The sequence below is a fragment of the Cyanistes caeruleus genome, chromosome 4 (assembly GCF_971803275.1).
Source record: "Cyanistes caeruleus chromosome 4, bCyaCae1.hap1.1, whole genome shotgun sequence".
Classification (NCBI taxonomy): Eukaryota; Metazoa; Chordata; class Aves; order Passeriformes; family Paridae; genus Cyanistes; species Cyanistes caeruleus.
In genome coordinates, this window is record NC_141704.1 from 28,160,751 (window position 1) to 28,187,161 (window position 26,411).

The 26,411-nt window shown below is 40.3% G+C and overlaps 1 protein-coding gene across 6 annotated transcripts in view; it reads right to left on the reverse strand.

The window, feature by feature from the left end:
* Positions 1-26,179, reverse strand: part of LOC147653510 (uncharacterized) — a 161,215-nt gene extending 135,036 nt beyond the window's left edge. For 2 of the 6 annotated variants that reach the window (XR_015286318.1, XR_015286307.1), the window contains exon 1: positions 25,934-26,179. The gene's annotated coding sequence lies outside the window, so the exon portion shown is untranslated. The remainder of the gene's footprint in view (positions 1-25,933) is intronic. The other 4 variants (XR_015286319.1, XR_015286324.1, XR_015286329.1 and 1 more) reach the window with 4 other exon arrangements.
* Between the last annotated feature and the right edge of the window lie 232 nt (positions 26,180-26,411).

Here is a 26,411-nt window from a genome sequence, read left to right on the forward strand (position 1 = left end):
GAAAACCTTTTTTTTTTTTCTTGTTTAAACAAAGCCCTAACAAGCTACAATCAGAGGGGCTTGCAATGGATCCATGGCAACAGAAAGCTTTGGCCTATGGCTACCATCTTCCCCAGCACACTACCATTAATTTACCAGATATACATGTACACATTGCAGGAAAAATCACCAGGCTCAAGCTTCATTCACTGAAAAAGGAGATCATTAGCAAATGAAAGAAAAATATAACAGGTCAGCAATTTCCTTGATGAACTCATCTATTTATTTTTATTTGAAAGAGAAAGATGAAATTATTCTTGCAATTTTTGGTCTTTGTACCTCTAGTGAAGAGAAAATTGCACCTATAAAGCTGATTTTGATTCTTATACAGCAGATGAATAATAAAATCAATGCTTCAACATCGATGTATTTCTAAAATATTCTTCACAGGGCATCTGAATAGCACATTAAATGCAAAAGGTGATAGTACTAGAATGCTACTAGAGATTACACCAAACGAGGTTTTATTTGTTGTTGTTTTGTGTTGCTTTATAATCCATGTGTGCGGAAAAGGGGTTATTTAATCAGTCAGAAGATCAAGAGCTATCCAACAGCATAAGAACACTTGTTCCAAGCCTGAACATAAATTCCTGAAAACCACATGAGAAATGAGGTACACACAAAAAATAAGCAAAGCCATCTCCCACAGTTATGATGGGAATTCTGGATATTCTGTACCCTACCAATGTAGAAACAGTGCTTATTAAATAATGAGATAAAAACCAGTTAACTTTGTGGGTGGAAAAGGGAGACTCTGTGTGCGACTATGGGTAGAGCACAGCAGTAAATGTCTCCAGCCCATGACACTCCATTCACATGGGCTGTGCCACAAGGGACAGCCTGCAATGGATTTAATAAGTAGTGTGGTTTACTTTTATTCTGGTTTTGCAGGCTCTGCACACAACTTCTAGAAGTGACTTACAAAGCATATTTCAAAGATATAACAGATCTAAAGAGGCTCTCAGGTGTCACAACAGAAATTTTAGCAGATGTTTTAGTCTTACCTTCTGTGAGTTTGCAGCATGGCAGAGGGATCTGAGAGACAAATCATGAGATTGCTCCATTTTATATTGGCTGATATTTTTGACCCACTCAAAATAACCATAAATCAATAAATAAATAAAATCAGATACTTGTGACTTAACTCACTATTATTCTCATAGTAGATTGAAGCCCTGTATCAATAACAATTGCTCACCTTTCCTTTTCCAAGCCAAACCCAGGAACCTATCATACATGTGTTCTAAAGCCATGCACAAAACACTTGCCTTGAGGTACCACCATGCTCTCCCATGATGCATCTTGAAGCAATTCCAAGCTGTCTTTGCTTAATGAGCTATGCCAGCAGATGCCTACATTTTGGCTCTTTCATAAAAGCTCAGTCATGGAAAGTGCTAAGCAGACAGAGAGGGGGCTGATCAAATCTGAGATGCCAGTAGAAATTATTCAGAAAAATCCCACAGTGCACGTTTGACTTTCAACATATGATATACACCCTTGTGAATCACTCTGGCAATAAGCACCTCTAATTACTCCTGCTAGAGATCAAACAACACATGTAACACACTCAGCTGTGATGCTAATGTAGGACTCTAATCCTGACTGGGGTTACTACCAAACTACCAACATTAACTGGAAGCAGATAGTGCTCTCTGATAAGCACTGTCACTTACATACTTTTGCTAATAAATATGATTTACTGTCTTTCATGGCAGAAATTCTCTCATCTTATTTCATGTTGTAATTTGTTTGACAGGAACACTATGAAGATCAATTACATTTTAACTGTACTGTGCTTCTTTTTCTCATTTAAATTATCTGCAATGTCTGACAAACAGCAGTCTTGAGAATTACTCTGGGGATTCTTTTTCACACTATTTATAATCAGGGCAAATGTATTCTTTAAAGGTTTTGTTACTAATAAGGAGTAATTTCTTCGTAACTGTAAAGAGCTGTTGTGGTTGGGGTGTCCAGCAGGACCATGTTCATAACCACTAGTGCTCAATCTGTTTGTGAAGTTCCTTAAAGGTCTAATAAGGCAAAACAGGAAGGCTGTTGGTGGGCATCAATGCGAAAATGAGTTCTCAGAAGAGCTATAGCTCCAGCTTTAATGCTTGTAGGATCTCCAGGCCTCAGGTTACCATGGCAGAAGCAATAGCAAACAAAGATGAGCCAACACTTTATATAACAAAATATGAACTATAGCCCAGTTATTATGGATACATAACTTCAAATAGCCAAATCTTTTTTTTGGCAGGCAGTCCTTATAAAGCAAGGCAAGAAATATTACTCAATGTTATTTTTCTCTAAATATCTAGGAAAAGACACTACACGTGCCTGTACATACACATATTTCCATTTGGATAATCTAGCATAAGCAGCATTACTGAACCCTTCTAGGTCAAAACATAACATTTCACTATAGCCAAAGTCTAGGAATTTCTTCATCCATCAAAATGCAACCAGGACAGGGGTAGGATATGGCAACCATGCTAATGAATTAACATAGCATGCAGCAGTTATAAAGACCTCAAGGGAAAATGCACTGCTCTGAGAGGGACTAAAGAATGCTGGTAGCTAGAAAGCAATTTGGTCAGGGCAGGATCTCACATCTGTTGAGGGTTAAGTTCAAGTGGAATTTGAACTACAGAAAAAGTCAGGACCCAATTTTACCTTGGATTCAAAGAAGGTCTTTCCCAAAGCATATTTTCTGAGGGTCCTAGGTCCTATCTGACAATAAGAGCAGAACTGTATTTTCATGCCCAGAACTACAATAAAGCAGATGACTCCAGAAGAATTCCACACAACATCAGCTATCAGAGCAGGGTTTACAGCTGTACAGATGTATTCTTCCAATGCTGCTTTAGAGGTTCGTGGGAGCAGATCATCGTCATGGAGTGAGACAACACACAGCAGCTGAGGATCTGTGGTTTGAACCATATAAGACCTGTTCATTCCCACTGGTCTTTAGCAGCACATGAATATATAGATGCCTGTGAAATAGTACTATCCCGTCAAAGTTTAGCTAGTGTAAAACATCACTGCTTTTAATTTGAGTGCTCACCTGTCTTGAACCTTAACTGCTTGCAAAACTATGTGGAAGCATTAGTTTGCACCCATACTCTCACAATGATAAATATGCTTTCTTGTTAGAATGACTATACATCTCAGTATGTGCCAGCTACAGATGTTAATCCTGTATATAATCATGACTAGTAAGGTTGTAAAAGACCTCTAGGATCATGAAGTCCAACCATGAACTTTCTCATGACAATAGAAAGGTATCTAGGAATGATCTCTCACCTTGATTAGCATAAAATGGTTTTAATAACATTGGCAGTCCTTCCAAGTCTACTTGGAGTCTTCCTTCCAAATCTACTAATCACAAACTGAGGATAAACTAGCAGTTACAGATTGACTGTCTTTGTCAAATATCTTTAGCACTCCACCTAAAGAGAAAGCGTCTGTAATATGGGAATGGTTGGGGGCTTTTGCAAAGTTTTGACCTCATCATGTTTCAGTTGGTCTAACACACAGGTATGATTTCTTTGTAGATTAAAAAAGTATTGTAATCAACAAAGGAAAAAAGAAATACTTGAAAGTAACAAGTAGCTCAGATATTCATTACTAGCCATTAACCTGATTTTCTAATGAATACGACATTAGGCATTCATTAACAATCATTTGTGTTTATGTGGAACAGTGGCTGTATAATGAAGGTTGATAAATGAATAGAAATGAAACGAGGGAATTTTGGACACTTGTAAAGTAATTAACTTGTTTGGCATTAATTACATATTGAAAAGCTAAATCAAGTACATTTGGAAAGCCACTAGGACAGAGGCACAGACCAAGGATAGATTTAAAGACTAGATATAAAAGAAAAGCTTTATTTCTTTTAAATAAAGGAATACAGACAGAAGTATGGTATTAATGACAAACAAAGTCCATTTCTAGCAAAAGAAATCAGATTGCAGCCTGCATGTTAATAACAATTAAAAAAATCATGAGAAGCAAAACAATGAAGCCAATAAAATAACCCCTCACAGTTGACAATGAAGTGCAAACAGGTGGTGTACTAGAGGGTTAATGTTTTTGTTTCTTAAAGAAAGAGCCATACAAGTGCCCACACACTTGAATGTATGCTAATAAATAAAACCACCTAGCAAATTAGATGCTAGAAATGAGGGAATATGGAAGCTCATTTTACAGTTACCAGGACACATTCCCTCTAATGAGCTGGTAACCTGATCTTCTCAGGCAGTTTTGACAGTATCATTTCTGCAGTGTGGCCCCAACCCCGAAAACAGATGCTTTCCAGACCCTTTGCCTGCACAGATACCTATTAACTATAAGGAAAGCGACACAGCCTCAGCAAACACTTTCCACACATCTCTTTTGCAGTGTCAAATATCAGAGGCAAAAGGAAGAAAGAGAAGGTTACACAGAAAAAAAATGGGGGAACTTTTTCTTAGCTAGGATTTGCTAAAGTGAATCTCTTGTAGCAAAGGAAAAGGAATCTCCCATGGCACATTCTATTCCTTTGCCCAGTCTCTTCCACAGTCCACCCCACATCTCTGAATGAAGCAAGTCCACTTTACCTCCCATGGCAACACCCAGGACAATTCTCAAGTGCAGGAGCTCTGCCCTGCTCCTGACTGCCCTTAGAGCTCACGGGAAGCTCTGGTCCCACTGAGAAAGGACTGCCAGCAGAGCAGGACCTCAGCTGACAGAGAGTTTGTATGGTTTGACCCTGGCAACAAAGTTCGATGCTGCAAACTGAGGTTCCCTTGTGCCATGGCAGCAGGTAATGGTGGTGAGAGCTATCCCTCTGTCAGGACATCAGTTCTTCTGTCAGAGAGTTGGGCCTTCTCACCTGCTCAAACCAGTGACCTGAGTGCTGCCAGCTCCCAAACCATGCCATCAAGAAAAAAAAAGATCTTTTCTCTTCTGTTGCTACTAGAGAAAAGCTAAAATTTTAAGCTCCATCAAAGACTCATGCAGACACTCACACATCCTGAATTAGACCAAGAGACCCATCAGTAGTGTTTCCTGCTTCAAAAGGATTCTGCAATCATTCAATACATAACACAGTTACATTTCCAAGAGTTATTAACAATCTTTTTCTCTAGTCAAATGCTCTTTGTCATTGGTTGCACTTACAAAATGCCAATCTGATCACACTTACAAAAGCATACAGAAGATTACTGATATCTGTGCATTTCTCCTGCTAAAAGAGCTTTACACACTTTACCTGGTAACTGCTATCTAAATTCAGTCAGTGGTCTGGATTAATAACCTATACCATAAAAACTGTTTATTCTCTCCTGTGTTGCAAGCACTTTCTCACAACACAAGAACTAAATAGAACTTACCTTGCTCCAACTAATCTTGCCTGGACTCACAGCCAAGCCCTGGTGGATACATTCTTGATACTGCATGGCTCATATCAAAGACATGGTCTGCCACAGATACATCACCAACTCTATAGGGAGAACATAATTTTATTTACTTTGCACCACACTATACGTCAGTTAGTAGGAGTAGCCTCATTGAAAATTAGTTTTAAACTTGCTCAATGTGCTTCTCTTCCACTGCTGTAGAACTTTGGTGTTAGCTGGGAAACCCAGTGAATTTTCAGAAAGACCCAGCCCCACTATAGGAAACCACAAATCCTTAACTAACATATGCTAACTTTTCTCCCCCGAACAAAAGCTTCATCTCTGTTGTCCCCTCAGCAGAAAACACTAATCAAAGGCAACTCTTTTCACAACAAATGTTAGCCAGGAACTTCAGTTGTGTTTAATTAAGTTCTTCCGAAAGAAACTTCACGCTGTGGCACTGAAAAGGTTATCAGAGGTCAGCTGCCTGCCATGACTTTGTGACCCCCAAAAGGCAAAATAAAAGATAGTGGTATCCCTGCTGGTAAGATTGGCTTCCGCATTTGTTTCCTTCCCTTTCTGCTTTAATTTAATAGCAATCAGCACAATATGGCTGCTTTTCTTCCAACAATGGGATGGGCAGAAGTTAGATTTATAGCACTGCAAGGGGGAAAGCAGGAGAGAGGGGAAGCACACTATGGCTCTTGATCTACAATAGGAACATCACTTTGATACCCATAAATAACTTGCAAACCTACTTAAGATTCATTACTGTCAAAAGCTGACAGATGTGCACTTTTTTGAAATTTGGTATTACATTATGGAGCCTCTCAAAGACACCACTGTTGAGTCAAACAACTGACTTTTAAAATGGGAGATAATTCAGGTCCATGTTGAATATATAATGTATTTGCAATACTTCTCTGAGCCACTGTATAGAGAAGAGCTATCAACACAGATGTATAAATCCACGTTTAAACCACTCACAAAGTGAAACTACTGAGGAGGCTGACAAGACACTCTCAGCAATCTCCTCCAGGTGACTTTGGTCACAGCAAATGTTCCTAGAGTCTCTGTGATTATCAAAGTGTGCATTGGGATTTCTCCTGAAGGTTCCAAGCAAAAGGTAGGTATAACTCCAAAGATTTCAGAACACCAATTATTACACTTCTACCCTGATCATAACTTTACAGCATTCCATCAATATTAGTGAAATTTCCTCTGAAATTTAGTTATGAGGATAAGGTAAAATTGAGATTTTCAGCCTTCAAATTTTGTTGTATCATTTTAAGTTGCAAGAGCTGTAGACATTAGAATCCATTTCTGTTAGTGGCTGAGAAGATGCAAGTTGAGCGGTGGGTTGATTTTTATTTTTTTTTAAACTATTTCCAGTCTTGTCAGTTGCTGTCCCTTGCTTCTGTCTCATTGCTACCCAGCAAACTCCATTATTTGAATATTTCCATCATAGGAATCTTTTCAGGAGCTTCCTTCAGGTGCAGTATGGGATGGCATCCATAGCCTTGCTGATAAATGCCCTCATCGTGCCACACCAAAGCCTGACCTTATCCAAGTCCATGTCAAAATCCACACAGACTTCAGTGGAGACAGGACTGATCACAGCTCTTTGGTCAAAATCAAGCTCTGCCTCTCTCTTTCTCCATTACCTCTAGCCTACTTTCTGAAATATGATCAAGTCACCCCTGCTCCAAAAGCCAAGGCAGAATTGTAAAGGCTTGAATCAGGGGCAGTCTCAGCCCAGAGAGGGAGCCTGAGACCACGGTCACCACGAATACACAAGCTGCTAACCCCTGTTTGTTCTTAGCAATTGAGCCATTTACCAAAATAAAGGGAGATGATTCTACCCCCTTGTTGGGTCACATTCATTTTAGGTTGAAGAGAGGTCAAGTAACAGAAGGATGATTGGCTATAAAACCGCAAAATCTCCCACTGAAATCAGTACATGTCAAGGTACATTAGGAACACAATGTATTTGTACTGTGAATATTACCTTAATTTGTAACCTCAGGAAATACAGAAAATAACTTTTATACATTCTAAATGTATATAATATTGAATCTCAGGTCATTACCATGCTAAGCAGCACAGAGCAGAGTGTTAGATATGTCACAGCAGGACCCTTTTTTTTTCCCTCAGTAAATCCCTTTAGCAAGAAAGTATTAGTGGTTTTGTTTGCCAGGTGAATTGGTCTCTAGAAAATGCAGCTGGTCTTCCAAGAAGGATTATCTCTGTACTGCAACGATGTGCAAAATTTTTATTGATAACTGCATTAATTCCAGTTGCAAGATCAGCGTTGCTGTTCAGAAATATACATTTTAAAGTCAATCAAAATTAGAAAACCAGATCCAAGAACAAAGTTATGAGAGATAAAAAGACACAAGCCACTGTTAGTTTTCTGTAGCAGGAATCAGGCCTGTTCTTCCATCTGCTTGAATTTTCTTCTCTGTTGAAACACTGTAGTCATAAGGCTTTAATCAATACACAAAGCAATTATTTTCTAAAGTAAACCAATCTGAACTCAGCTAAAGATAATAGAAATCATACAGGCAGTTAATCATGTCTAAATGCAAGGCTTCTGGATTCACTTCCAGACCAATCCAAATGACAAGGATACAATATTTGTTTTCCCTAGTAACACAAACAGGGATACCACAGCATATACTTCAACTGAGTACAGTCTCCTGTGTTTGTCCTCAGCTTGTTCCACATAATTCAGTAAAATACACAGACAAGTGCCACATCTGGATTTGTTACCTAGGCAGCAAATAAACTTCATCTGAAACCTCACAGCAAAATACGCTGTTTGAAATTTCGACTGATGTGTAGAGTGCCTCATTTATCAAACTTACATGGAGAAAAACAAAATACAAGTGAACAACGGCATCTCACTTAAAATGAAGTTGCATTGGGGATTTTGAACTTCAAAACTTTAATTTTCTAGCTCTTACTTTTATAAAACAATGTAATATTGAAGTGAGCACTGGAACACACCAGTGTGACCACAGATTCCTGGCTCTAGTCAGATAACAAGGCAAAACCATCCTCACAGCAGCAATTATACTAGATTAACAGCAGAAATTTTGATTCCATCTACTGTATCAGGTGTTTTTAATAAAAATCACATTTTGAAAAAAATAAGCAAACAAATACAGCTCATCAGCCAGAACAAAAACTAAGAAAGCCTGATCATTCCTTCATATCTCTGTGTAATTCAGTAGAGGTGAAGAAAATACTTTTCATGTTTTTATGATACTGAATTTGAGGCTACTTTAAAGAGGTTTACAAATATCTTGGCCTTCAGAAGACTTGGAGACAGTAAGTATCATCATCCAAGTCACAGTCTGTTTTAAATAGAGTTCTTTAGTATTAGTTGCTCAAAATATCTTTCTGAAACAAGTGACCAAGCTGTCATATTGAGCCACTGGCCAGTTTAGGATTTTTCTTCTCCCTCTGAGAATAATACATCGTCCCTCTTCCATGTAATAGGAAGTCATTTATACTTCAGATATAAAGCAAATTATTTGGCCTAATTTCTATTAGAAAGCAAAATGAGTGTTTGCTGCCGTTTCAAATGATTGCATGAGTGTATCTTAACCTTCTGTGCTGTGGCTCAAGACATGATGCCCAAAATTTTCAAAGAGAGTCAGTACACTAACAGGAGAAGCTTACCTGATTATTATCCACTTAATACTAGTCTAAGCCAAGTGGTTTCCATAGGTATTTTCAGGCATGAGCTCATCATATAAATTATAAACTGGAGGAAGAACATACACTCCTGAGATCTGATGAAAGCCCATAAATGTGATTTCACACATAAAGGCTGGCTGTTCAGAGCAAAAATACAATAAGACTTAAACTAACATTTTGTAGAAGGATAGATCAAACTTGTCCAGTGTATGAAAGTTCAAGATACCATTACTGTGCATTGTTCATATAGAAATAGGAACACTTAAAAAACAGACTATGCACTATCATTAGTCAGAGATGTTGGTGGAAAATCTATTTCTTAGACCTCTCAGGCCTTTACACTATCTTTCCAAGGAGAGTTAAACAACCAAATCTCATTGCTGAGATTATCTAGGATAAACTCAGTCATCCCTGGAGCAGAATTCAAGAGAATAAGGGAGAAAGGGAGGGTTATGTCTTATTAATAAAGCAGCTTACATCACCTCAGATCATTTTGCCCAGTGGAAAATTTAACTGTGTAAGGAAGAGATGCAATTACAGACCTATTCGTTTTGAGTCTGAATCTGCAAAGGATATGTGCAACCCCATCTGTACTAAGAATAGTTCAAATGTCCAACCAAATAAATTCAAGTTTAAACACAAGCATAATATCTGAGCATATGCAATGGGAACAATCTGGGAATGCTGGCAATCACAGATATCTCGACTGCAGAAAAGGATATTGGTGAGGGTACCAGAATTATATTGGTATATCCTCAGAGACCAGGCTTCCTTTCATACCTCTGGCACACTGTCCCTTTCCTGTTTTTACCCCAAAGCCTTCTCTGGAGAGTCAAAGTCAAATCCAGGACCTTCCCTAAGGGCATGTGTGAGACAGACCAGTACCACAGAGGTCCCAAATGTCAGTGCCACCTGTGGAGGGAGGACTCAGTGTCCCCTTTTGAAGAGCTGGCAAGTTTGCATTGCAGCCCTCTTCCATGTAAACTCTGTGTGAGGGGGATACCAGGTTCTCAAACATCCAAATTCCTGGACTCCATTAGTCACCAAAGCTATGCAAGTCCAGAAGCAATGTCACACCTATCAGCTACACTGTCTGTCACCCATGACAACTGCATTCACAAACTAGCACTCACTACTTTTTTTTCTGCCTAGTTTTACCCAACTGACAAGATTTTTTTTTCAAATGTTCTTGTTTTAGAATGTTTGACCTTGGAAACTCTGCTTCATCAGAACTACCCCTTCACCAAGGGCAGGGCAGAGAAAACTAAACATGTTCCCTGCTACAGTATTTAAAATTCAAATACATAGGAGTAATATATTCCAAAATAAATCATTTTAAAAGGTAGGTAAATAATACCAAAAGAACTAAAAAGTGCCTCAATATGTCATGAAAAGAAAATTATGAGAGTCCACAAAATATTACATTATTCCTTGTAATTACATTCTAGTAATAGTTCACATTGTTTTCCTAATAAACAAATATACAACTTTCTGAATGTCAGGCTTTGGAACATATATTTTGAAGTCTTAGGACATGAGACGATTGTTAACTGCAGAAAAAGAAATAATGATTGATTTAAATCAGCACATTTGTATCAACCTTAGCAGAGCCATGCTTCTGTGAGAACCTGCTACAAAACTTCAGTTTGAATATTAACACAAGTGAATCCTGGGCAGAGAGCAGCCCCTGGGCTGCTTTGACAATGCCATGCAATTTGATAGCTATCTACACTGTGGGCTTCAAATCCCTCCTCCATCAAAGAGGAGCTTGAACTGCACTGCCTCAGCTCACTGCTTGAGAAACATCTCTTCTCCCTGTGGGAATTGAAGGTAAATTTTGTATCCTTTTTACTTCATGTAGTCAAGATGCAACCAAGTTCAACTATGATATTAAATAACACAAAGTTAAAGTATTCTTTACTAGGACAAATCTCATAAATAACACACATTCTTTTCCAACATTTTCACATCACAATTTTCATTCAGACTGGGGGTTTCTTCTGTCATCTTTTTGTCAATGTTCTTTAATCAGAAACAACCAAAACTATGTTTGTTCAGGATGGCATCCAAAATAAAACAGAATACAAACACCAACCGAGCAAGATAGCATGGAAACTGTAAATGTATATCTAAACCAATTTTTCTACACCTGTAATGTTGATCACAAGCCATTGAGGGTGGGGTTTTCCAAAATGATCTGTGTTGGTCCAGTTTTCAGTAGGCCAGCACAGACTGCTCTGTAAGATACAGTCAGGTTATTTAAGATGGAAAACATTGTCATCACTGGATGATCCTTTCTCCTGACCATAAGAGAAGCAAGAATTGAACAGGAGAGCACAATGAGATCAAGACACATAGCCTCAACTTCACTTATTCATTTCTAAAATAAATCCTTTGTCCTTCTATGTGGAAGGAAAATGGCTGTTTCTTATGGAAAAAAAGTTATAAATTGCAGCTGAAAAACACTGGCCATAGTTAATGAGAAAAAAAATATCCCTTATTCCTTCTTACCCCTCCCTCCCCATTCTTTTTATCATGATGATTTGGGATAAATTTAACACAAGTTTTGAGTATTCTTACCTTCTCACCCTAGACATAAAGAACAGCAATTTTATTTTTTTTAAAATCAAAATATTTTTAGCTGCTTTTCTCTTTTGTTGATCAGTCTTTTGAATAGCAGATCCTTCCTGACAACCTGTGGCCACTTTCCTTGGCTTTCCTCAGAGTGACTAGAGGGGAAGGGACACCAGGAGCTTGACAAGAGGACTCTACCCCACAAGAGATGGGCAAGAACTGTGCACCCTGTGTGGAGACTGAAATGCTTGCTCTCCCAAGTAGGACTGCAGACTCCTTGTGACAACAAGGAGCCTCATCCAAGAAACACCTTACACTGAAACCTAGACCCACAAGGCATAGCAAGTCCCAGTCCCCAGTTTTTTTTCTTTGCTAAAAAACAAGTGAGCCTAAAGCTCAAATAGGTCTTAAGCCTAAAGCTACAATATACCTCGTGGTGTGAGCAATAGCTGAGTATAAATCACATTCAGATTCTTAACCCTGTAGCCAGCTGATTACAACAGAGACACAGTTTACAATGGCTGGACTCCATGATCTAAAAGGTCCTTTCAAACCCGCATGAATCAATGTTTCTATGGCTATTCTGATTACTGGCACCCACTATTCCTGGGTTCCTTTCAATTATTTCTTTTAGGAACTTCTGAATTTCATCTCAATGAATGACAAAAAATTTGTTGGTATTGATAGCATCAGGTGTTCCTTACTCCTTTTTGCTTTTTCTTTTCCAAATAGTTGGATAGAAGAGCCGTTCCTGGGCAATATTTATGCATCTTTTATTCACTGCCAGAAGGCGGAAAGGATTGATTTTGCTCAAAATTTTACATTTGGCCAAGTTTCTTCAAATCCCTTTAAAAAACCTTTAAGCCTATCTGCAAGTCAAAAAGGTACAACTTCAGAAAGCAAAGGAAATAAATCTCTTTGAAATGCTAATGCAGTGAAATACTTTCTACCATTTCAAGAAATAATCTGTACTTTTGGAAAATTTGTAAAGGAGCTTGCTCTAATGAAGATATTTTCATTTATGTCATGCAATTATAGTTCAGTGAAAACAATATTGCCCTGTCTCAACCTTGTTCCTTGCATTGTGAAAATATAAACACAGTTATGAGAGAGAAACTGCTGCTTTTAGGAATTCACAATGTTTCACCAGCTTTGTCAAAGATGAACAAAGCCCTGAGCTCTGTGTAGATGGCTAAAAGGTACGGTTTTCTTTTACAGTGACACTGCAGTTATTTTGCTTTAAGCATTTTTAAATTCAGGGAAACAGAATCTAGTATGTGTCTGTCCAGAGCTTTAAGGAACTGGAATGAAAATACAGACAGACAGGACAACACTTGGTATTGTATCAGCCACCGCATGCCTGATGAAAAGCCTACCTAGCACCAGGTTAGGACTGGTGATGGAGAAAAGATACAATGCCCAAATATGGCTCACTGCACTAAGATATGGATCTGGGAACATGAGAAAAGAAAAAAAAAAAATAGGAAAAAAAAAGAAACATTCAAAAGAAAAGTAAAACAATGCTGCTAAAATAGGCCTGATTATGTGGGTCACTAAGTACTGTGTATTTCCCCTGTAGCATTTCATAGTCGTTACTGTTGCCAGGGGAAGCTTGATCCTCTCATTATGTATGTTTGTCTTTCACATCAGAGCTCCTCTCTTTCTTTCCCTGCCCCGGCACTGTAACAGAAATAAAAATAAGGAATGAACCCCCATTATTACCCAAATACCTACAAAGCAGAGGGAGTGACCCTGGCAGGTCGGCTGGTCAGCCCCCTCATCATTGATGCACTTGCTCCAGCAGACCCCTGCCTTTTGTCACGGGGTCAAAGCCAAGACCTCTGCTGAGTGTCCTCAGTGAAGAATTAACAAGTGTGACAATTTGCGGTCCCTCCTCCCCCAGCCCCCGGTCCTGCCTGTGTGAATGCTGTAAATAGAGACATCTGGATGGAGGCCTTTCACTGCAGTAATTGAAAATGAACATGGATCAAGTTCTGGCCTGTTGTATTCATAAATCTTTGGGCTTAATTACATTAAAGGGAAATCTAGGGCCCAGCTCTATGGAAACAACAGATCCTATCAGGCTCTCAGATCGTGAATCTTTAAGATAAGTGTTTTTCCTCTCTTCACGACAGTCAGATGAGAAATTTTGATTGGGTCCTTCCAGCGTCAGAAACCCGTCAAAGATCTATAATTGTTCTTTGTGTTTTACTTTCCCTTTGTATGTGATGTGCTTCCAGCAGCAGGGAGCAGGACTTGGACATGTGAGGTACCAGGCTATCCTCATGCCCAGTATTCAGGCAGCTGGTCTTGGAGGGCCACAAACACCCTCCATGTAGAAATGTAGCAGAGGGAAAATGTATAGGTAGCTCAGTAGCACAGCTCTCACTCACACAGAGCCCTCGGTCCTGCTTCCCAGGGAAGAGCTGGAGCACAATAAGCAAATGGAGTCTGCAGTTCTGCTTGCTCGCTTCAAAAAGAAAATGGATTTTAAGCTCAGAGCAAACCCCCAACACATCTGTCTGTTGAAAACTTAGCTGTACTTGAAGGAACAAACTGATATTCTGCAAACACAATAAGCAAACAAGTGGCAAAAGTGCAAAATGTTCGGATTTTGAAAGAAACTGCTAGTTGTCAAGAGGTGGTCGATTCACAAAAATATTGATGTTTTCAGCAGCATTTCTGTCTCTGAAATAAGCTCCAATCAGTCACAAACTTCATAGCAAGTTTGTGAATGAGTCAGGTTTTCAAAGCAGCAGAAGTTTTGATTAAAAGAACACCCAAAATGGAATAAAGACGCAAAAGAGACATATTTTTATGTGAAGGAAGGGTTTTCCAAAACACCACCCAGAAAAAGTGCTGCTGCAGACAGACCTCTTTAATTAAATTCTGCAGGAACTAATTTGATACCATGTAAGTTGACTGCTGTCTCCACAGCCACCAGACAATGCCACTGATCCACAATAAGGCCATGTAAAACTGACTCCTCCTGCTCATTGCAGGACCAGTGGGACAGCATGGCACAGAAAATAAAGAAATCTTACATCTTGGCCTTTATAAACACTGTGAATAAACCACTGTGTGGTTTATCTGTGAATATTTTCAAGAAAAATAAATTACCATCCACCAGAAATAAAATAATCCAACCAGCTCAAAACCAACATGAATGCTCAAGACATTTTTATGAAAAGAAGAGGGAAAAAAAACACAAAACCAATTGACTTTCCAATTGCAACTTTGCTTCCATTAAATTTCAGCCTGAATGAACTTCAATATAATGGTTAGAAATTTTATGTTAATAATAGTAAGATGAGTTCCACGCAGAAACCAAATTCAGTTCTCGATGTCCATGGCTGCAGTTTCCCTTCAACCACAGGGGTTTCTTCACTCCACTCCTTGCAGATCAGGAGAACTTTGCAGCAGTGAGTGGCAGTAGATAGCAAGCAGGTCCTCCAAAAAATCAGCTTGTCCTGACTCTCAGCTTAAGGGTGTATTGCAAAAAATAAAATTCCTAAAAAATATCTCCTGAACTGGAAACAAGAGCAACCCATCCTCTTTAACAAAACTTGACTTTCTTCCAGGACTTGTACAAACTGCTGTGGCAGAAAACTATCAATAATGTTTGCTCTGCAGGAGAAGAGCAGGGTTAGTCACAGCCTTTTAAGAACCAGCACTCCGGTAACAAGTGGTTTTGCTGTCAGCATTTGCCATCGTATTGACAGAAAGGGCAGGGTAATGACTCAAGGATTATTTATGTGAAACCCAGAGCCAGCAGCACTGTAAGTCAAGGAGAGAGGGAAAGCTCCCAGAGCCTGAATGAGAAGGGACACACCTTCTGTTAGCAGGCTCAGGGACTGGGCTAGAGATCCAGAACTACAGGCTCCTACCTGAGCTCACACATTTCCCAACAGCTCGGAAGGGTAACACTGCAAAATAGATCATGTTGCAGTGATACCAGCCCTCATCCCTGCAAGGCTTTCTTGTCTGACAGGTTTACTCAAGTTCCTTTTGTACTTGTACTGGCACTCTGCTGCTGGATTCTGTGTCTCACCCGTGTCTTAATTGTAGCTTTAATTGTTGAACCATTTAGGTGTGGTCCATCTTATAAAAGTCTTTCTGTCATACATTTGAAGGGAACTCCAGATTCTAGACCCCCTTTCTGTTGCATTTACTACCATGAAAAAAGGAGCACTGGCAGTAAAATTAGCAAAGGCACAGAACATAATCCTAGGGGGTTTAACCACCTACCTTGTTAATATAGCATTTGGAAGATACCAGAATTGTTATCAAATGTGATACACCTTTCCCAGTTCTGAAACTTCCAAGCCATGCTGGTGATAGGGGCTAATTTCTACAACAACTGGGCTCATGCCCTGTCCTGTGCCCTCTCCTTCTCACTGACCAGGCCAGAATGCAGACCCTGTGCCACAAAGTGACTGCTCTGATATGGGCTCAGGCAAGCATGGAGGGTAGTGTGAAATACGCTGAGGAATGCCCTCCTCCTGCAAACGCTTTGGAAGGAAAACAAATAAGCAACTTTACTTTCCTCTTTTTCCTGGCAAGGAGCATCCAGAAGCAGCAAATTAATAATAAATTAATTGAATTAACATTATAATTTTAGCCCTTCTCATGACCAACCAATGTCTGCCTGGTTACTTTCAGAGCTAGTCCGTTTTTATCAAGGTATTTTTTTGACTTTAAATTATTAAACATACAATAGAAAGCAGCCATTGTGCACGTGTGCTGCAGCATTTTGTACACTTCATGCTGCCAGCACTGTTGCTGGCTGTGAGTTCATTAAAGAAGGTAAATTGGTGACTGGTTATTCCCTTTTTTATTGTACTACATGGCAATATACTTCTGTGAACCAGGAGACAACCTCTGTGCACAATTTTATTTAAGGTACTCAGGGTTGGGTGCCCAACTCTCAGTGACATCTATGACAATATCAATTTACAATAACAGGTGACAATATCACCTGTTTCAGCAAACACAGAAACAACCACAGAATCACAGAATGGGTAAGGTTTGAAGGGACCACAGTGGGTCATCTGGTCTAACCTTCCTAGTCAAGCAGAGTCAGCCTAGAGAACATGGCACAGAACTGCATCAAACTTGTTCTTCTATATCTCCAGTGGAGCAATGCCTAAAATATTTAAAATAGGATGTATTGCCTAGAAATAATGAATGGCTACACCAAAATCCATTAAAAAAATGTTAACTTTTCAACAGGCACCCAGTAGAGAAAACCCAATTGCAGCAGTAAAATTTGATACAACTTTTGTTTACTTTAATTCTTTACCAATGCTAAATATACAGCTGTTGATGGATATCAGCAAGCATAATTCAGGTGAAGAACTGTCAAATTATGATGGATACCAATGGAAAGCATCAGTTCCATCATGCTGTACAGATCCAAACAGCTAAAAGTCACACCAGAGTCCCAATTTCCCTACACTCTCAAACCTCACGTATATTTGTTCACATTCCAGCTACCGCATATATCTATTCACTCCTTATATCCTCACAGCCAGCTACTTTGCAAGAGCAAATATTAGGGCTCTAAGGCCACAGGAGTAACTTCTTTGCTCAAATTTTAAGCCAGTGCTTTGGCCAGAGCAGTTTCTGCATGGCATATTCATGCGGGAACAAATCCATTTGAAACACTAGAATATTTGGGATGAAAATACCATCCCTTTAGTGGTGGGCCAGCACTAAACCCTAGCAGCAAAAGTCTTCAGAGGGAACATGAAATTGCATCCTAAATTCATGGGAAGTCTCTGTAAAGACTCCTCTGAATACTGATGCAGAAAGCCATGTAGCACAGAATAGATAGGAAATATTTCCACATTTGACACTAACGTTTCTTTATATGTTTCTTCTCCCTTTGACTCTACAGACTTCACAGTCTGGCACACCAGGGATAAAAGTAAAGATTCTTTATGCTGTAGTTGTATCATGCCTTTAACATCACACAAATTGAAAATACTTGTGGCAAGCCCAGAAACCTTGACAGATACATTTCAGGGCAATGATATATTTAATTTCTCCATGACTGTACTGCCTGAAATTTTATATACCTATATTTTATATGTAAACTGTACATATATATAGCCCAAGAACATCTGAAGTTTCAGTAAAACTACCTATGGCCAACATCCAGAACCCTCTTCCATTGCATGGAGGCCTCACAGTGTCTCTGCATATGCTGAAAAGATGTAGTGACAGCTGGCAAGGTCATTGTAAATGAGGGAAAAAGAGAGTCTTGTCTCCATTACCAAACGGCAGCAACTAATCACTGTCACATCATGATGTGGTTCAGGACTGTCCACAGGTTTATTGTGGCCATTAACTTATTCAAATATTCTACTTGAGGAGAGAAAGTCTGGGGCCCAGTCTGGATCCTTAAATCTTCTGCAGCAATTTCAACAAAGCTACTGTAAAACATCATCACATCAGATTACCTCTCTACAGAGCAAACACAGAGAGGCAATTAGAGCTTGAATATATAGTATATTACTGTATACAGCCCCCACACAGGATTTTTTATCCTGTGAACAAGGCAAAATAGCTTTTGCAGCTTGTGCTGAAACAGGGAAAGGCACCAGGCAGCGTCTGAGGCTCTGCAAGCTCACACCCCACCCCACAGCAATCTCCTCATGCCACCACTGTCAGGGTGACAGTACTTTATGGCCACCTCCCTACAGTGCAAATAATTACCCCAGAGCAGAGAAAGGGTAAAACACACTGCAGGAAGGAAGGAGAGGAATTGCTAGTTTCCTCCCTTTTTGAAGTTAAGGACCTTTGTCATGTGTTTACATTACCCTGACAATAGGGGGTTGATTCCCACACTGATTTTCTTGTGGGCTGTCAACATTGTTGAGAGTTATATGTAAGCAGTGAATAGTTTCTCTCTTCACCACTGTTTATGTTGAAAATGTTATGTTGAAATCTGGAAATCTGTTGAAATCAAAAATTATTTAAATTAAAGCCATACATGTTTTTTTGTTTATTTGGTTTAGTTTGAGGTTTTTTTTCCTCACAGAAATGAGCTTAATGAATGTAAGACAAAGCAATATTTCAATGGGCATATGCCTACACTGCATGAGGCTGAAGTTTTCACACACTACATGCAGCCACTACTCTACCTAGAATAAAACCATACCTAGGAAATAGAAAGCAGGACAACTCATGGGTGAACATCACACAAACCTTTAGACAAAGAAAAGTTCCTAACACTGTTTAATCAACATTATGTGGTGGTCATACAGAGTGGGAAGTCTCTGCACCTTTGCAGTATGTGGCAAAAAAGGGTATATCCTCAAGGATAATTCAGGAAAAGAGGAAAGTCATGGCACAAGACTGAGTTTCAGATGGTATGGCTTAAAATCGCTGTGGGCAGGGCCCTCAGCAATGTGTGACCTTTGGAGATGGCATCTGCTTTGCCTGATAACCCAGCTGTACTAAGACACACTTAGTGTGTAGGGCCAGCCACTGAGCTCAGGTACTCGGTGGGGCCAGGAGGAGTAGCCTGGGAATCAGCACATGGGAGCCTCTTAAGTGGGTTTATTCCAGCAGTCTGTACTGCCATAACATCACCACCACCAGTACCCAAACCACCTAACGCACATCCAGGTGATCCATGTTCACATGCACTTCACAAGGACTTTCAGTCTTCAAGAGGCAACCAAGACCATCTACTCAGGGAAGCTGGGTCCCTCAGTTTTCCCTCCCAGAACCTGAACAGCTGAAGAACCCGTGATCTTGACTCTGGACCTCAGACCTGTATGTCAACCTGTCAAAAGCTGGCTTTGTGATGCACCTCACACTGGAAACTAGAGAAAAAAAATACTACTTTAGATGCTTGATAAGTGTATGATCATTTCAAAGGCTCAATATCACTGCAAATTTTTATGGTATCTACATCTGTAAAGACAAGGTCTCAGATGGCCTTCCAAGGTGATACTCTAGCAATTGTTAAAATAATGATTTTTTGCAATAACCAAAGTAGCTATATCATGGACAAATGGAGCCCTTGTGCTCTTCTTAAGAAGATGCCTTTGAAAAGTATTCAGCATAGAAGAAATTTCCAGGAAAATACCCATGAAAATCTGAGCAATAGTCTCTTTCTTCTAAACTGAGCAAGTCAAAGAAATAGATGCAAATAATTTATCAGTGTTGGAACCCAAACGCTCCTGCATGATATGCAAGTCATTGCAGACACTTAACACATCTGCCACTCTATAGCTGCATTTTATTTAGCGCTCTGGAAATACAAATGCTCGCCTACTAGTGGAACCACATAGTTTCCAAAAGCTGTCTTCCATTGAGAGGACAATTGTTTTCTATAGAGATGAGAAACAAATACCCATGACCCACGTCACCTTGCCCCAGCAGGCTTTTGCTGCGGCTTCCTCTGTGCAAATACAACAAAGTCTGGCAGCAGTCAATCCTGCCAGCCCACACTGAGCCACCACAGAGTGCAGAGCTATTTACCCTTCCTATTAATCTGTCAGTGTTCTAGTCAAACACGCAAAACAATATGGTGCGTGCATATCTTGACTGGTCATTGCTAAGTTACTGAGGAGCAACATGAATGAGTGGAAAACCATGCAACAAACTATAACACTAGATTTTTAAGGTATGGAATATTGGAGTTTTCAATTGTCAGCATGAAGGAAGCAGCCATGGTGTTCGTAGCATGGTGACAATAATGCACAAGCCAGAAACTATAGCCAGCCTGCCTCTTTCAGCTTCCAATAAATGGGACCTGTTTGTTTTGCTCAGATGCAGATTTAATCCCAAGTCTTTCATAGGCTCCCTGCTCTGTGCAGTCAGGAAACAATTAGGAAACTTGGGATGGATCCTGTCCATCACTTACTTCACACAACCAGATTGCTGCCACAGTGCAGAAACCAAAGACTGCAGTTACCAGGGATGTGGCAGGGCTAGATTTTAAAGCATTTGGAAGTTAAAATACTGTTAAGGTACAAACCCTGTTAGAGAAACCCTGTAGAATCTAAAAGCTGTGTAGTGGATAACACCATAGCATGCACTCCAGCACTCCTTACTCAGATATATTCAGCCCACTGGTACCAATTCTTGCCCAGGAGAGCACCTTTAAGAACAAGTCAATAAAACCTGTCAGGCTGCTGAGCCAAGCACCCTCCTCAAATAATAATCTTATTTGATGATGCTTCAAGGCCCTACTAGAGCTGAAAATTCACTGCCTGCTATCTCTTTAATCTGTTTCCTAGCCATGAACAAAAGGAAGAGTGTGCATATGAGAAAGCAGAAATAGAGGATATAGGTCAAAGAGTGTATTTCGAGTGTCAGGAAGACATTATCTCAAAGAGAATAGTCTTTCCATAGTCAGCAAACTCCTCAGAGCCAAACAAAACAGCAAAAAAGCATGACTACAGACACTGCAAAACGAAATGACAGTCCAAATAAAAGTACTGAGCTACTTTCAAAAGCCTTGACTCATTCTTTGCTTTGTGGTCAAGAAAGTTCTACTTTGGCACTGCTGGAAGAGAAGATAAACCTTGCTTATAAGCATAAGCACATATATAGGTATACATATCTGAAGGTATTTGTAGATACAACAAATTAAACCAAGCAATTTATAATGAACAAAAGCACATTTCAGATTCACTGCTGCAACCATTTCCATAGTTTTATACTTTTTAACTAGTCCCATCAACTTCAGTAATTATTTATATATGAAGGTATTCAGATGGATAATCCCGAAAGGTCTTGGCCTTATGTTTTCACTCGTGATTGGTAATAACAGAACTATACAAAGCTGTAAAGAATTCCTGGATAAGGTTGCAGACTAGTGATTTACAAAGTGATAAATTGCAATAATTCATTATGCTGTAATTGTCCTAGCCAATACCCATTTGAATATGAGGTTCATTGTCTGATCAGCTTCAAGTTGACCAAAATAGGCCATAGTATAAGTCTCTTTGGACTTCTGAAAGATGAACAATCCAGAGATGTCCAAAAAAGTGTCTGGAACAGATCCAAAGGCAAAGAAAATATCTTAATCTCAGTCCATGCTCAAGCATCAACTAACGAAGCATACAGAAAGCAGATCTACCCCACACAATCAAGCTCTCAGTCTCAAGATTTTACAGGCAAAATATGACCCTTCTAGTAAATCACTGCAAGTCACACAGAACTTATTTAACCCCATTATCACAAAGGGCAGGTAAGCACACCAGCATTTCAAGAGGAATTAGGGAATCATAGTTCTGCTGTTAAGACAATTAAGGTGCTAAAATCCCAGACTGCACACAGCACTGGAATGTCTTTCAGCTTGCAAGGAAAATGCCAATTATTCACAACCCTGTTGTGGCAAAGCCCACACAAACTGGGAGCAGCAATAGCTCCTCTGTCCCATTTACTGCTGTGTGCTAAGGTTGATGATGTTATCAACAGCACACCAAAACAGAATCAAGTTTTCACAAAATATCCCAAACCTTGTCCTAAGCAAAAAATCTTAGTTATGCTTTAGCCAAACATAACAGATTTCTGTTTAACTCAGAGTAATTAATTCTAAGATAAGCACACCTAACTCCCACCAGGACAGGAACACATGGATGTACATTTGATTTGAAATTCCCAGAAGCAATACACTTACTGTTCTGGTTAGACTCGCTGAAAAGGGTAAAAGTTCACAGAATCAGTGTAATATGGCCCTGCACAGACATTTCAATGAAGTTTTAAGTGAGCCAAAGCTCCCTGAGGCCAACAGAAAAATTAATTGTCCTTTGATTCAACTCTACAGTTAAGGTCTATCTAAGGAGCAAAAAATTCATTTATTCCTGTCATCTTAATACAAAAGATAACTACTAGAAAAGAAAGACTTTTGCACTAGCAAACAATATTTTGAACTACTTTAAACTGTAGGTTTAATAGGATAAGCCAGACCACTACAAGACTACATTGCAGATCTAAAATTTTCATACTACATTCTTTTGTGCAAGTATCTTCAGGATTCTTAGATATAGCCAAAAAACTACAAAGCATCTTTAAAAAAAAACAAAAAAAAAAAAGAGAGAGAAAGGAAAAAAAAAGAAAAAAAGTTCTCCAATTTTACTAAAGCATATTTAAATTGTTCAGGGAACAGAGAAGATTATTTAATTTATTAAGATAAAGTTGATCATACTGTTCAGTTCAACCCTTACCACAGTGGTTCCATCTTATTCCAATTAGCAGGAAAGTTGTACACAGGAGTTGTAGATATCAGGCTAGATCTAAAAATGCCAAGCATCAGGTTACTTTTGTGGATCCACCAGAAATGCAAGTCCCTATCAAGTAATACCAAAACCTGGTATACGTGTTCAATAAGTTGTACTTGAATCCAGAGACTCCCCTATGAAACAAGACATGATAGTTCAAGGCACTGAGGAGATTGGTGACCATGCTCTCATTTCCCCACCTTTGATTAATATCCTCAACAAAATACCAGATCAATTTCCAAATAAAAAATGCAGCAATCTTCTCTGTTTCAAACATACATTTCAATCTACTAAGTTGCATGCAGTTACACTTATAATTGAAAAAAAGTATGAAGAGGTAGGATGAAGTTTGGGGGAAATTGGGAAGTTTTTCTTTCCTTTTTTGAACAAAGTTCTTAGCAACAGAAACAATCAAGACAATGAATGTTGGGTTTTTATAACTTTATCAAAATAAAAGGCTTTGGTAAATTCAAGACTGTACAAGTTCTAATGAGCTGAATCCCAAAGGAAAAACTGGGGACAGAAAAGGGCCATAGTGAAGGACATAGAGAATCATAATAAGTTATATTAGTTTTTTCAAATGAAGAGAAGTCAGCTTCAAAAAAATTATAATTTTGTGAAATAATGAACCACTTTGGCTGTTCCGGAGAGAGAAGAGGTTTCTCTCTGGGAAGAGCTCTCTTGGATGCAAATAAGGACCTCTGTTACAAGATTTTAAAGAAAATATCTGCCTACTCTGACACAAACTGGGGTGTTCACCCCAAGAAGTAATGGGGACCTGGCTCACAATACATCTATAGGAATGAGGAATCTTGGGGTCAAGAGATGTCTCCTTCATCAGCCTGAGAGTCAGTTAAGCCAGGGTCCCTTTTTTATATGTCCTCTTAATGATATTTTGTTAGTCTATTCCAACACTGAAGAGGAAGATAAATGTCTTTTTACAGTCTAAAGCAGTCATATTTAACTAGTGTCTAGTACCTATACAAGAAAGTCTGAACTGTAATACTGAGACCTGGGGCTGTGTGGCATAAGTAAGGATGCCCCTTGGACTTCAGGGCAGGCCCTGGCTTCACAGGTCACGGGGACTTGGTGGCCATTTCAGGGATGCGCTTCAGAAGAAATAGAGGGCTCTTGGTTCCTGCAGGATTATCACAGAGCAGTACTGATAACCTGACAGATCACTAGGCTGAACCTTCCATTTCTCTTTTCATCTCATTTCTCTGTTTCCCAAGTTCAGCATCCTCTCAATTCTGGCACTTGTATTCAATAGTATTTCTGTGGCTTTTTTAAACTCCGCAGTTCTGGATGAGTTAAAAAGCCACCACTGTGTGCAATTGTGACTGCAGCGCAACTTGAAAACAGTGCCTTGCCTCGCTATTTATATATATCTTTTTGTTTGTGTCTTCTACAGCTCCTTCCTTGAAAACTACAGGTGTTTGCAGGCATAATGCTCCCAGTGCTGTAGAAAAGAGTTTATTGTGAGGCCTTTTCTTTGCCACTTGTCCTGAACCTGTTCGCAAAGTGCTACATGCGTTCTACCGATCACCATAAAAATCAAGGAACAAGAAGTCCTCTGTAAGCCTACCCAGCAGCACCACTATGACATTGGTTGCGACAGCTTTGTGACCCTGCATTGTTTTTCATTCATTCACAAGCTTCTTTCCTTGCTTTTAGTTTTTCTTCTTTTTTCCTTATAAAAAAAGAGAGGGGTGAAGCCTTTATAGGCATTTTCATCTACTGTAAAAAAATGTGTGTGTTTGCCCGCGTAATAGATTAAAAAAAGAAACAACACAAAGTGACAGCTACTTTAGAGAACACTGTGTGGAGTTACAGTAGTTATAGTTTCCAAAACCACCTGCAAACAAATGCAGATACCATAGCAAACCGCCCTTAGGATTTCTTTTTTCTTTTTCCTTACATGCTCCTTCTTTTTCTTTATTTTTAAGTTCCCTCTTTCTATTCTAAGCCTGCAGTCGGCAATGAATTTATGTGACAGCTATGAAGCTAGTATTAAAATTGTGAATAGTGGCAAACAGTGCTCGAGCCCTCGGTGTTTAGCATCTTCACAGAGCAGTGAATGCGGGCTGAGGCTGCTGAAAGGGAGGGAAGCGAAGGGGGGAGGCAGGTGGAGGGCCTGGGTTCTCTCTCTTGTTTATCTGTACACCAGCGTCTGGGAGGGGGGCACATGATGGAAGGAGCAAGATGCGAGCTCCAGGGCTCCTTCTCGTGCTCGTGGCCTGGACGCTGAAGGAGAGAGAGCAAGACGTGAGCACCAAGAGAGACCGGGGATGCTTCTGCCTGTTTGTCTGCTGAAGGGTGTGCAGTCAAGGAGAGGAAGCGACAGGGATTGAAAGGCATCAGTTTTTGCTTCTATCTAAACATGTTTGAGCAGGCTGAAGGAGTTGTGACCACAGGCGCAGTACAGGAAAGGACAGCAAATGCAGAGGGAGGTTCCTGGCGCTCTCCCACACAGGACAGTCAAATTAGTCATCTCCCCAGCCTATTTTATACACACACATAAACACAGATGAGGTTAAGGGGGCAAAAGGAAGAGGAAGAGAGAGGTGCCCAATGAGGCAGTGAGTGATGTTGTGCCTCAGTGGGTCAGGCTGAGGCAGAGGGGCCTCAAGTCCCCTCATCCCTCTGCTAGAAGGGAAAGAGGGCAGGAGGGAGAGGGGTACAAGAGAGACATGGTTGAAGGGTCACGGGGAGTAGGGAAATAGGGGGCACCCTTTGGCCGTCCCTCCTTCCAGCAGGGTTTCAGCAGGAGAGGAGGCAGGGCTGGAGCTGGGCGGGCAGGATGAAGGCCCGCGCTCCTCTCTCCCCACAAGCGCTGGAAGGCCACGGTGCCGGGGCAGGGGGCGAGCCGGGGGGGCCGGGGGGAGGCTGCGTGTTATTAGCGGAGAAACCTCAAGACCGAAGTCGAGGCCGAAGAAGATAAAAGGAGCAATATGATCAATATGGTTTCATTGTTGAGCCCCCGCTTACCTCGGCGGGAGACCATCTGCTCCCTGTCAATGCATCACCTGCTTGTCTGGCCTGTTGGCCGGGCAACGCGGGCGGGGGGATTAAGGGGGCAGGGGGGGCCGGGGGCCCAGCCAGGGGCTGCTCCCCCGTGTCGGGGCAGGCACCGCGGGAGGCGAGCCCAGGGGAGGTGGGAAGCCGAGCGGGCTCCGCGATTTCCAGAGGAGGACATAAAACAAACGCAGCGTTTCGAGCCAGCGGGGCGGTTTCAGGAAAGGCCCTTCCTGCCCCTGGAAGTCAGCATTTTGCTGCACACGCTGGATTTAGGGATGCATGAATGAGCCCGCCACAATGGACACCCAGGGAAGAAAGGGCAGCCGAGGGGTCCCCACAAAGCCAGGCACTTCGCCGCCGCACTCACAGAAGGAAAACAACGCGCAGTGCTCTCAAATTCCATCAACTCCAGAAGAAAATTTGCTGTGGGAGATATTGAAATAGCACT